Below are 14525 nucleotides of genomic sequence, written 5' to 3'. Positions count from 1 at the left end.
ATGCTTCAATAAAAAATGAGCCATTAAGGAAAGAAGGGACCAGCTGGCAACTTGAAGTCTGAATCATTTGAGTGGTCAGTAATATTACAAAAACACTAATCTAAGTCTTTGGACTGTGGGAGGAAACCTACACAGACACTAACCACGGCACCTCTGTGACATTTCTGCTGTTAGATATAAATTGTAAATGATTCTATTTTATATTTTTAACACTTCTCACCACATCCACACTTTTCTGCAAAGCCTGTACTGACGTTAAATTAGCCACAAACTTTAGACTCTTCTTCACACAAGTTTTATGTGAAATGGAGCTTCTAGAGTTATTTTAATGATTTACATCTATTTGCACTGACTACACTGTGATTATATAGAAAATTTCCACTGCATTCAAATAACCCAGTAAAGTCATGTGTCCACTGTGCAGCTGTGTTGATATAATGAGTGAATGATTTGAGCTTTTCACTGCCTGCTGTGTTTCCTCGACTCCTGAGCAAAGATAAAGAGTCAGTTCAGACCTGCAGTTGGTCCTCGTGGTGTTTTGAACTTGAATTCAGCCTGATTTGTTTTTCATGTCTTCTCCTCCATCATCAGTTATCAGGAGAGCAGCCAGTCAAAGTACAAGAATTCAAACAAACACAGAGATTCTACTTACAGAGCAGACACAGCACAGATGTTTCCTTCATCGTCCTTCTCACTCATTTGAGCTTTTTTTCATTTCTCTCACTGACACCAAGTAAAGCCCGCCCTCTTCCTCTGAGCACCAGCTTTTCTATTGGTTCATACGCAGTGGTGGGTGATTGTCTTATCATTGTGGTCAAATATATTACGTGGGACAACTATTAAAAAATACAATGGATTGGCTTTTTGTGGATAAAAAACAACCCAAACAAATACTTTAAACTACTTCTGATGAAAAGAATAGAATAGAACAAACCTTCATGAGGGAACATAAAAAGTCTATTGTAATCTGAAACATGTAAGAAAGCACAGTTTTAAATTAACTGAAATATATCTTATATTTCATTTCATGTTTTTTATTTTTGCTTCACACATGGTACTGCAGTAATTCATTTTCTATATCTTTGATGCCCAAGAAATTCATACAGATGAAAATAAAAATCTGAAAAAAATGAAAGTAAAATCTATTCCCATGTAGTGGACGTCCCCCTCAGTGAGAGAGGCAGATATGAGCTGAAACACAGGAATCAAACCAGGGACGCTGCTGTTATGGAGCTGAACTGGAACCATTCAGACACTGAGGCCCTCTGAACACATTTTAATTACAGCTGTGCAGAGACACACTGATGACTGACTGGAACACTATGATTCACATTTTACATTAACACCATCCTCACACATGGTTTATATATGACCACTAGAGGGAGATGCTGGACTTTAAACACTACCATGGATACAAGCAGATCATCACACTGAGCACCAGTAAGTTTCCAGGTGTATTTAATGATTACTAATGCCCTTTAATGTTTGCAGAAATATGTGATCAGTATAATTTATAAGGTGTGTGGTGAAACATATGTGTTGTTCTGTTGGATTTTTATTTCTCAAATACGTCTTAAATGATATAACATTGTTTGGAGCTACACATTTTTTTTTTGTGCGGTTTATAGTTCTCAAATTTAGATAATCAAGTTTTTGTTTTTCTTTTATTTGCTCATTTATAGAAATTAGCAAATTTTCTATGCTTTTTCCTGATTACAGATAAGTCTCTTTAAGAACCAAAAGAAGTCCAGCTGCCTTTAGAGTAGAGATGGACCGATCGGATATTACGTATCGGTATCAGTCCGATACTGACATAAATTACTGGATCGGATATCGGAGAGAAATAAAAAAATGTAATCCGATAAATATCAAAAAAGCACCTCACAAAACTTGCGACACGGCGTAACTCGACTCATAACGTCGCAGCAGTGTGCGTCACGTTGGAGCGGCTGTGTGTATTTGTAGCCTCGCTAGCAAACCAGCATTTCATCTCCGAGGAAGTTATCCCAGAGAGAAGTAAAGCAAGCGTGTAAGTTCATCTCTGAATGTTTGTAAAGCATTCTCACGTTAAGCTTAACAACCGATATATGGAGCAACTGCCTCTCTCTCCCTCTCCTGTTGCTACTTCAATCGTGAAACTGATCAATGATCAGCTGATTGGCTTTTCTGTCGTTAGTCCGTCTCTCTTCTTTGTTTTTGGCCCACTTTGCACCAGAAAGAGGAAACCAGCGGCTGAACAACAGCAGCACGTTTAAGCTTGATAAGCTGTTGTTATAATTTATTTAATATTACTTTCTACACCAGGATCCTTTTCTACGTAGCTGACGGCTGGTAACTGTGCAGGGGCGGATCTAGCAAAGTTTTGCCGATAGGGCATGAACAGGGAAAAGGGGGCACAAAGACATAGTTTTCTTTCTTATTCTCATTTAAAATGTCTAGCTTTTAATAAATAATTATCTGAATCTTACACCCAAAGTTTTAATCTGATGTAAAATGTATAGAAGTCCATTACTGTATATAGTAACTGTTAAGTCTAATATATCCTAGTAAGCTCAGTACTTTTTCCTTTGGGAAGGTACCATCTGTGTAGTCTGCAATTCTGTTGAAGAAAGATGTTAAATCTATTTAATTATTCTTGAAAAATAATTTATTTGTGGGCATTTTTTTCACACTGCATCAAATTAAAGCTGGGACATGTAATGTCACCTTTCTGTTGGGGAAGGAGCCTGAGTTAGTTAGTGTGAGGTTGAGAGGTCCTGGTTAGATATAGTCGGGCTCACCTCTGGAACCGTCTCCCGAAGAGTGGCTGGACTTTGTCTCAGTCTGGAGTTGCCCCTGGTGAGAGGCTGTGGGCTGGGGTGGGATTCTCTGTATCCCCACGGCTTGCTGTCTGTATTTTGGGGTTTCTCCCAATGGACGAGAGGGTTTGTTTCCTGCACCTCTGGTTCGGGAACGGGTCCTGATTGTCTCGTGTATGCGCCGAGTGGCGGTTTAGAGTACCCAGCCTTTTTGGAGTCCCTGGGTGGGGTGCTGGAGGGTGCTCCGCCTGGGGACTCTGTTGTCCTACTGGGAGACTTCAATGCCCACGTGGGTAACGACAGCGAGACCTGGAGGGGTGCAATTGGGAGGAATGGCCTCCCGGATCTGAACCTGAGTGATGCTTTGTTATTGGACTTCTGTGTAAACCACAGCTTGGCCATAATGAACACCGTGCTCGAACATAAGAGTGTCCATAAGTGCATGTGGCGCCAGGACCCTGTAGCTCGCAGGTCGATAATCAATTTTGTAATCGTATCATCAGACCTAAGGCCATATATTCTGGACAATCAGGTAAAGAGAGGGGCTGAGCTGTTAACTGATCACCACCTGGTTGTGAGTTGGATCAGGTGGTGGGGAGGACGCTGGACAGACCTGGCACGCCTAAACATACAGTGAGGGTTTGCCGGGAACGTCTAGCAGAGGCCCCGGTCTGCGAGATCTTCAACGCACACCTTCGGTAGAGCTTAACACTAGAATTACTGAGCCTTTTTTCCCTGGTGCAAGTCCCTACTACTAGATTTACTGGCCTGCGCAGATTTGCGTAAATTCCCCCCGACCTTAACACCTCTTGGCACTCCGCTGAGATTTTCACAGGTCGTCAGCTCCATTGTTCTCCTGCTTTTGTTGTGCAAACACACCTCCCCAACCCCTAACCATGAGAGATTCAAGTTTTTCCTTCCTGCAAGGCTACTTTCCTTCCTTACCTGCCTGCATGCCTGTCCATAAACATATATACACAGAGTTGTACATATATTTATATATTTATATAGCCACACCTTATATAATATGCATAAAGTCTAGTTATACACACAGACACATCTATATCATATATACACACACACACACACATATATATATATATATATATATATATATATATATATATATATATATACATACATATATATATATGTGTGTGTGTGTGTGTGTGTGTGTATATATGATATAGATGTGTCTGTGTGTATAACTATGTATGTGTGTGTATAACTATGTATGTATATATATATATATATATATATATATATATAAATGTTTGTATAGTGCACTTTCTATACCTTGCTCTGTCCACTTTTTTGCAATGACAATGCAGATTTTCCACTTGTGGGACAAATAAATGCAGATTTGCTGTGTGTGTGTGTGTGTGTGTGTGTGTGTGTGTGTGTGTGTGTGTGCGGCAACAACATTGGCATTTGTTTACTCAGATCCAAGGCAGGCCAAACCTCTGTGTTACAACCTACATACAAAAGACACACATTCACAATATATGGGTACACAAGTCTGTTTTATTTCAAAGTGTTTCAAACTTTACAGGGTTTGCAGACCCAGTGTCCATCATCCCTGCATTTGGCACCGGTGAATTTCTTACATGTTGCACAGGTAAATCTGCTGCGATTCCTGTTGCAGCTCTCTTGCACCTGGCACTGCGTTGTCTTTACAGTCCCTGGCACAGCAGCTGCAGCAGCCTGCCTCTGTGCTAATATTTCCTTGTGCTGCATGAATCGGCAACGAAGTTGCTGAGCTAGAAGACGCAGAAACAATCTTCTTTTGCCTGTCCACCCTGTACATGCCTTGTACAAAATGTAGGCATTCACTGCCGCCAGGTCCAGCATATTGTGAAAACCGCTACTGGCCACCTGCGTGTTGCTGATCTTACAGAATACATCCGTGCCATTTGGTCCAACACGTCTACACCACACTGTAAAAGCAGAGAGAGAGAGTCATGAGTATATGTTTTTTTCTATAGGCCTGTATAGCACACATCAGAAAACATTGTAGCACTGGTGTAAAATTGTACACACATTCACATACCTTCATGTGGTTATAGTCTGTTATCGTGTTGGGTTTCCTCTTTCTGCCGTCACCGATCGTCACGTCTTGGTGCATGGAACTTAGAACACACACAGTCTTGTTTTTTTAGGTGCATAAATTGTCAAGGACACACTGCCACTTCTAAGCACTGAAGTGGAGAATACCTCTCGCTTTGCAGTATCTTTTCCAAGTTGAGGAAGTTCACGCCGACTTTATTCACCGTGCCCAGTAATGTTGTTTTGCGCTGCAGCAGTCTGTGCGACAGTGACAGTGAAGTAAAGAAATTGTCCGTTGTGACATTTCTTCCATCATCCAAAACGGCTTCATCAGTTTCATGACCACGTTCTCTGCCAGCCTCTCTCCCTTCTGACGACTGGGGTCCTTTCCCAAGTAAGGAGATGCACTGCAGACATATTTGGTGTCCAAATCCGTGGCCATCCAGAACTTGATCCCAAATTTGTCTGGCTTGGTTGCAATATACTGTGTGAATGGACAACGAACCTTGGTAGGGAACAGCTGTTCATCTATGGTCATGTGTTCCCCTGGAGTGAAACTCTTAGCACAGTTCTCGTTGAAGCGTGTCCAGATGACGGAGATCGCTGCAAATTTGTCTGTTTTCACCCGTTCTGCCCGCGTGTCCCTGTCATCAAATCGAAGGTGTTGCATAATTGAAATGAATCTATCTCGGGGCATTGTCTCTTTGATTAGTGGCACCAGAAAACTTTCTGACCAGCAATCCACAATGGCACCAACAGGACACATGATTGCTCTTACAAACAGGATTGAAATGAATGCCATAAGTTCATGAACTTAAAGCATAAAGTCTAGTTATACACACAGACACATCTATATCATATATATATATATATATATATATATATATATATATATATATATATATATATATATATATATATATGTATATATATATATGTATGTATATATATATATGTATATATATATATATATATATATATATATGTATATATATATATATATATATATATATATATATATATATATATATATATATATATATATATATATATATATATATATATATATATATATATATATATATATATATATATATGTATATGTGTGTGTGTGTATATATATATATATATATATACACACACACACACACACACACACACACACACACACACGTAGATAGATAGATAGGTGTGTGTGTGTGTGTGTGTGTGTGTGTGTGTGTGTGTATACATACACCAATATTTTTGAATACACGTGTCCATATTTATGTTTCCAGATTGTTTGTATAGTGCACTTTCTATACCGTGCTCTGTCCACTTTTTTGCAATGACAATGCACTTGTGGGACAAATAAATGCAGATTTGCTGTGTGTGTGTGTGTGTGTGTTTGTGCAACATTGGCATTTGTTTACTCAGATCCAAGGCAGGCCAAACCTCTGTGTTACAACCTACATACAAAAGACAGACATTCACAATATATGGGTACACAAGTCTGTTTTATTTCAAAGTCTTTCAAACTTTGAAACGAACCTTGGTAGGGAACAGCTGTTCCCTACCAAGCATTTCTTGCAGCTGGCAACAACGGTCGTGCATTCAGTATAGTTGTGACTTCCGCAAAAAATGTGGTCAAAATCTCATGAGTAAGTTGAAGCATTTCTATCAGGCATTTCTGAAAGTTGTAACACAGAGGTTTGGCCTGCCTTGGATCTGAGCAACTCTGAGTGAGCAAATGCAAATGTGCCAGGCCTCAAGGACAATGGGTGGTTTGCACAACAAAAGCTGTAGGAGAAACAAGCTGACGACCTGTGAAAATCTCAGCAGGGGTGCTTAACACCTCGGGACTTGCACCAGAAAATAAAAAAGCCAGTAATTCTAGGGGGTATTGGGTTTAGGGAAGTTACGCAAATTTGCGCAGGATAGTAAACCTAGTGTAAATAACATTCCAAGGGAGCCTGGAGACATTGTCCGAATGGACCATGTTCGGCATCTCTATTTCCGAAGCAGTTACAGCCGCAAAATGGTTGGTACCTGTCATGGTGGTAAGCCTCGAACCAAATGGTGGGCACCAATTCAATTCAATTCAATTTTATTTATTTAGCGCCAAATCACAACAAAAGTCGCCTCAAGGCGCTTTATATTGTACAGTAGATAGCACAATAATAAATACAGAGAAAAACCCAACAATCATATGACCCCCTATGAGCAAGCACTTTGGCGATGGTGGGAAGGAAAAACTCCCTTTTAACAGGAAGAAACCTCCGGCAGAACCAGGCTCAGGGAAGGGCGGGGCCATCTGCTGCGACCGGTTGGGGTGAGAGAAGGAAAACAGGATAAAGACATGCTGTGGAAGAGAGACAGAGATTAATAACAGATATGATTCAATGCAGAGAGGTCTGTTAACACACAGTGAGTGAGAAAGGTGACTGGAAAAGAAAAACTCAATGCATCATGGGAATCCCCGGCAGCCTACGTCTATTGCAGCATAACTAAGGGAGGATTCAGGGTCACCTGGTCCAGCCCTAACTATATGCTTTAGCAAAAGGAAAGTTTTAAGCCTAATCTTGAAAGTAGAGATAGTGTCTGTCTCCTGAATCCAAACTGGAAGCTGGTTCCACAGAAGAGGGGCCTGAAAACTGAAGGCTCTGCCTCCCATTCTACTTTTAAATACTCTAGGAACAGCAAGTAGGCCTGCAGAGCGAGAGCGAAGTGCTCTAATAGGGTGATATGGTACTACAAGGTCATTAAGATAAGATGGGGCCTGATTATTTAAGACCTTGTATGTGAGGAGCAGGATTTTGAATTCAATTCTGGATTTAACAGGAAGCCAATGAAGGAAGCCAAAACAGGAGAAATATGTCTCTCTTTCTAGTCCCTGTCAGGACTCTTGCTGCAGCATTTTGGATCAGCTGAAGACTTTTCAGCGAGTTTTTAGGACATCCTGATAATAAAGAATTACAGTAGTCCAGCCTGGAAGTAATAAATGCATGAACTAGTTTTTCAGCATCACTCTGAGACAGGATATTTCTAACTTTAGAGATGTTGCGCAAATGGAAGAAAGCAGTCTTACATATTTGTTTAATATGTGCGTTGAAGGACATGTCCTGGTCAAAAATGACTCCAAGGTTCCTCACAGCATTACTGGAGGCCAAGGTAATGCCATCCAGAGTAAGAATCTGGTTAGATACCATATTTCTAAGATTTTCAGGGCCGAGTACAATAACCTCAGTTTTATCTGAATTAAGAAGCAGAAAGTTAGCGGCCATCCAGGTCTTTATATCTTTAAGACATTCCTGCAGTTTAACTAATCGGTGTGTGTTACCTGGCTTCATGGATAGATAGAGCTGTGTGTCATCTGCATAGCAGTGAAAATTTATGCTATGTCTTCTAATGATGTTGCCTAAGGGAAGCATGTATAATGTAAATAGAATTGGTCCTAGCACTGAACCCTGTGGAACACCATAATTGACCTTAGTGGGTGAAGACCACTCTCCATTTACATGTACAAATTGGAGTCTATTAGATAGATATGATACAAACCACTGCAGTGCAGTACCTGTGATACCTACAGCATGTTCTAATCGCTCTAATAGGATATTATAGTCGACAGTATCAAACGCAGCACTGAGGTCTAGCAGGACAAGCACAGAGATGAGTCCACTGTCAGAGGCCATAAGAAGATCATTTGTAACCTTCACTAAAGCTGTTTCTGTGCTGTGATGAGCTCTGAAACCTGACTGAAACTCTTCAAATAAGCCATTCCTCTGCAGATGATCTGTTAGCTGTTTGACAACTACTCTTTCAAGGATTTTTGATATGAAAGGAAGGTTGGAGATTGGCCTGTAATTAGCTAAGACAGCTGGGTCTAGAGATGGCTTTTTAAGTAAAGGTTTAACTACAGCCAGCTTGAAGGCCTGTGGTGCATAGCCGATTATTAGAGATAGGTTGATCATATTTAAGATCGAAGAATTAATTAATGGCAGGACTTCTTTGAGCAGTTTTGTAGGAATGGGGTCTAAAAGACACGTTGATGGTTTGGAGGAATTAATTATTGAAGTTAACTCAGAAAGATCAATTGGAGAAAAAGAGTCTAACTTAACATCAATGGTACTAAAAGTAGCTGTAGATAATATTACATCTGTGGGATGATTATTGGTAATTTTTTCTCTAATGAGAAGAATTTTATTTGTGAAGAAATTCATGAAGTCATTACTAGTTAACGTTAAAGGGATTGTTGGCTCAGTAGAGCTCTGACTGTTTGTCAGCCTGGCTACAGTGCTGAAGAGAAACCTGGGGTTGTTCTTATTTTCTTCAATCAGTGATGAATAGTAAGATGTTCTGGCTTTGCGGAGGGCTTTCTTATAAAGCAGCAAACTATTTCTCCAGGCTAAATGATGATCCTCTAAATTTGTGACACGCCATTTCCTCTCCAGCGTACGAGTTATCTGCTTTAGGCTACGTGTTTGAGAATTACACCACGGAGTCAGGTACTTCTGATTTGAGGCCTTAGTTTTCACAGGAGCTACAGTATCCAGAGTCGTACGTAGTGAGGAGGTAAAATTATTAACAAGATAATCGACCTCTGTTGGAGTAGCGTTCAGATAGCTGCTCTGCTCTATGTTGGTACAGGGCATTGAAGATGATAACAGTGGGTGGATTATATTCTTAAACTTAGTTACAGCACTTTCAGAAAGACATCTACTGTGATAAAGTCTACTCTCCACTGCTGTGTAATCAATTATTGTAAATGTAAATGTTATCAGGAAATGATCAGACAGCAGAGGGTTTTCAGGAAACACTGTTAAATGTTCAGTTTCTATTCCATATGTTAAAACAAGATCTAGAGTGTGATTAAAGTGGTGGGTGGGTTCTTTTACATTTTGAGAGAAGCCAATTGAGTCTAATAACAGATTAAATGCGATGTTGAGGCTGTCATTTTTAGCATCTACATGGATGTTAAAATCACCCACAATAATTATTTTATCTGAGCTGAGCACTAAATCAGATAAAAAGTCTGAGAAATCAGAGAGAAACTCTGTGTAAGGCCCAGGTGGACGATAGATGATAAGAAGTAAGACTGGTTTCTGAGTTTTACAGCTGGGGTGGACGAGGCTAAGCATCAGGCTTTCAAATGAATTAAAAGTCTGTCTTGGTCTTTCGTTAATTAATAGGCTGGTGTGAAAAATTGCTGCCACACCGCCCCCTCGGCCTGTGCTTCGAGGTTTCTGGTAGTTAGAATGACTCGGGGGTGTTGATTCATTTAAACTAACATAATCATCCTGCTGCAACCAGGTTTCTGTAGAGGTGAGAGGGGAGCCATCAAGCTGAGGAAGAAGTCAGGCTTGGTTAGCGTGTGCAGAGCAGGCAGTGGCTGAAGCAAAAACTCTTTGGGAGGAGTTTGGAGAGGCCATGGAAAAAGACTTTCGGATTGCCTCAAAGAGAATCTGGCAAACCGTCAGGCAACTCAGGAGAGGAAAGCGGTGTTCTACCTGCACTGTGAATACTGCGGGTAGAGCGCTGCTGACTTTGACTGAGAAAATTGTTGGGTGGTGGAAGGAATACTTTGAGGACCTTCTTAATCCCACTGGCATGTCTTCCATGGAGAAGGCAGAGTCTGAGGATGAAGGGGATGACCGGCCAATCTCTGGGAGTGAGGTAGCGAGGCAGTTAAATGACTCCCTGGTGGCAGAGCCCCTGGGGCGGATGAGGTATGCCCTGAGTTTCTGAAGGCTTTGGATGATATAGGGCTGTCTTGGTTGACATGCCTCTACAATGTTGCATGGAAATTAGGGGCAGTAGACTGGCAGACCGGGGTGGTGGTTCCCATCTTTAAGAAAGGGGACCGGAGGGTGTGTTCCAACTACAGGGGGATCACACTCCTCAGCCTCTCTGGGAGGGTCTATGCCAGGGGTGGCAAACACAATGTCTTCATGAATCATTGACCCTGGATCCAGCAAAACAGCACCAGACCATCACACTTCCTCCTCGATGTCTGACAGTTGATGTCACACACTGTGGAACCATCCTTTCTCCTACTTGAAGGCGTACGGAGATCCCGCGTGATGAACCAAAGATCTTAAATTTTGATGATTCAAAATATCTACTTAGTCAATTGCTTTTTTTTTTTTGTAGCAACACACAACTTTCTGCAGTACAATACTATTCAACTGATGCTTACACAGATATGGTACCACAGTGTGCTATAACACTGCTTTTATGCAGACAGACTAACTAATTCAGAAAAGTTGGAACACCTGTAGGAATTAGGAGCACTAGCCTTCATGGCTTGATCACCCTCTGTTGCTGCAGAACAGATTTAAATTGTTAAACCATTTTGTGTTCCTTTAAAACTGCCTTTTTGTATAATTTTTAAATTTAGTTTAGGGCAGGGGTCTGCAACCTTTAACACCTAAAGAGTCATTTGGACCCGTTTTCCACAGAAAAGAAAACACTGGGAGCTGCAAATACTTTTTGACATCTAAAATGAAGATAACACTGTATATATTGCTTTTCACCTTTATGCTTTGTATAAACAACTAAAGTGTGTTGCTTATGAAATCAATGAAGTGCTACAGATAAAATTACATTTTATTCATGTGATGGACACATTTTTAACTCTTAAAAAACTATAACAAAAAAGAAAGACACCCAGTTAAAGGTCTTCTTTAAATTAATTAAAAAGCTGAACTTATATTATCCGTTTAGCAAACAAAAACTGTTGTGAGCTGTCATCCTTATCGCCTTTGGGCTTTTGAAGCGTGTAGAGGAGCCTTGACCTGAATTTAAAAAATAATTGAAAAAAAGCACTATGCTACTAAAAAACGAAAAATAAATATTTGCAAAATATCTGCATAAATATTTATTTTGCCTATTTCTGAATCTGCCCAGCATCATTAAATGTTATATTTTCTTCAGATATTTTTCTTTTCTTACATTTCTCCATACTTGACCTATCTTGGCTTGAAATTCTCCAGGTATACCAGGTATACCAGGTATACCAGCTTCCGCGAGTGTGACACTTATTTTGAGCGATGAAAAATAATAAAATCTCATTTTGTTATTTTATTTTTTTTATGTTTTAATTTTATAAAATACACTCCAGTCAAATACTTACTTAAGCTGCAGTATAAGGACTAAAGAGCCATACGTGGCTCCAGAGCTGCAGGTGCGGACTCCTGGTTTAGGGTAACCTTAACTTTTTTTATTAACCTGTGGCAGTTCACAGGTATTTGCTATAATGGTGTTGTAATATGGTGCAAATGTGTAATGTAGGGTGTTCTAATTATTTTATGTCTTAATTTAGAATGCACAAGACTATAAAGTTATTCTTCTAGGACCTCCAAAATGGCAGGCAGCAAATGCCCGGTGGGCTGAAGGTGATATTTCCATTTTTATGGGCCAATGTTTTTGTTTTGTTTTTTGTTTTGTTTTTGTAATAATGAAAGGTGGTGGATTGGCCAATTGGTCACGATGAACTCTGGGCTGTACCCATTACAGCCGAAGAGGTCGAAAAAAAAAAAGGTTCTGTATTGAGGTGAAAAGGAACGCGATTTGTTCCGTACATCAGCTAGACTGAAAAAAAAAGACACAAAGTTGGAGTTATTCTGCGTCTTTACGCTGCACAGCTACCTCTTCTCTCATTCTCCCCCCCTCCCTTTTCCGGTTGCTAATACAATCATGAAACCGATCAATGATCAGCTGATCGGCTTTTCTCTCGTTTGTTTATCGCCCACTTTGCGCCAGAAACAAGAAACCAGCGGATGTTGCGCTAAACAACAGCAGCACGTTTAAGCTTGATCCGCTGCTGTTAGAATTTATTTAATATTAATTTCTAGTATCAGCTGATGTTTGCTGGAGTCACAGCTGTAAAAGCTGCTGGTCATGATATCGGTTTGGTTATCTGGTGAGAGGGAAACATGCAGATGAAACCAGGAGATGTCCTTACTGAATCATCAGAGCTGAACAGGTGATGGAGAAACAGGTTTACCTTTTAGGTGACATGGATGAGTTGAAGGGAAGTTATGAACTGTTTCTGAGAGACAAATAACACCAGGATCCTTTTTTTGTGTAGCTGACGGCTGGTAACTGTGCAGGGGCGGGTCTAGCAAAGTTTTGCCGGTGGGCCAGGTAGGACATTAACAGGGAAAGGGGGGCACAAAGAAATACTTTTCTTTCTTACTCTCATATAAAATATTTAGCTTTTATTAAATAGTTATCTGAATCTTACAACCAAAGTTTGTATAACAATACACAAGATTGACTGTAGACCATTGTTCATCATTCAGAACACTGTGTAAAATTATTAACATTAACAGCAAGAGGGGGTGTGGAGGCAACGCCGGTCTCTCCAATCCTTTTTATCTTGGTAGGGATCACGCAGAGATTTGTCTGCACCTCACCCTCAGTACATCGTGCTTACTGTCCTGGGCATGCGGGTTAGCTGTTATCTGTTATCTGCCCTGCACCCCAGTTCTTTGTTCCCATTCCAGAAATGTCTATTTGTATTATTACACCCGTGAAAGCAGATTTCTTTTCTCATGTATTAATCACATATTTTAATCATATCACAGTAGGGATAGTAATGTCACTTTCTCACTTAATTGTATGCATGTGCACTACGAGACACACAGTGAGGCCATTGTAATGAGAGACATTAAACAGATAGTGAGACTCCTGCTTATCAAGCAGGACAAGCAGAAAACAAGGTCATATGTAATTCCCTCTGTGAGGGAGGAGGTTTTAAGGATGGGACTGAAGGTATAGGTATAGGCCTCTGTGAGATGGCCCACATGTAAAGAGTTGTGAAATGTTCTTTGTTTGAGAAGTTATAAAAGAGTTATATGGGCCGTGTCCATCCTCAGAAAACTGTTTGGTGTTTGATCTGACTGTTTTCTCCACCGCAGTGCTTTTCTTTTCCCTTTTCTTTAATAAACCTCACTTCAAAAGACACACTCACCTGGTAGTTGCAGTTTTATTTAAGATTTTCCACAACACATCCATTAACCGCCAAAGTAATATTGCACACAATCCCAAATTATAGTCTCTTTAACTCTGATGTATATTAAGCCATCACTTATCCTCAACAGGGGGAACAAAGCTGATAACTGTTTTCTTTCTTATTCTAATTTAAATATCTAGCTTTTAATAAATAATGATCTGAATCTTACAACCAAAATTTTCATCTGATGTAAAATGTATAGAAATCCATTATTGTATATAGTAAATATTAAGACTAATATACCCCCTAGTAAGATATTGTACTTTGTCCTTTGGGAAGGTACCATCTGTGCAGTCTGCAATTCTGTTGAAGAAAGATGTTGAATCTATTTAATTATTGTAGAAAAATAATTTATTTCTGTGCATTTTTTTTTAACACATGCATTAAATTAAAGTCAATTACGTTGATTAAGCATCATGAGGCGGAGGGTGGTTCCCTATCTTTTTTATGGGAGTTGGTAACCCTATTAGTTAGGTTGTTTAATATTGTTTAATATTTCCACTAAGTACTTTTTAGAATACCAGGATAGGGAGAATGGTGTAAGTTTAAGTGTATTGACTGATACATTTAACACCCAACTAAATACTGAATGCATAATCTGGCCCATTTACCATCCAAATAACCTCTCAACTCTGGTTTTTATATTGAACCTTGAAGGCTTGTTTATCTCTTAGAGTTCCTGTTTA

This window comes from Oreochromis aureus, linkage group 3 (genome assembly GCF_013358895.1).
Source record: "Oreochromis aureus strain Israel breed Guangdong linkage group 3, ZZ_aureus, whole genome shotgun sequence".
NCBI lineage: Eukaryota > Metazoa > Chordata > Actinopteri > Cichliformes > Cichlidae > Oreochromis > Oreochromis aureus.
Note: the sequence above shows the minus strand (reverse complement) of the source record.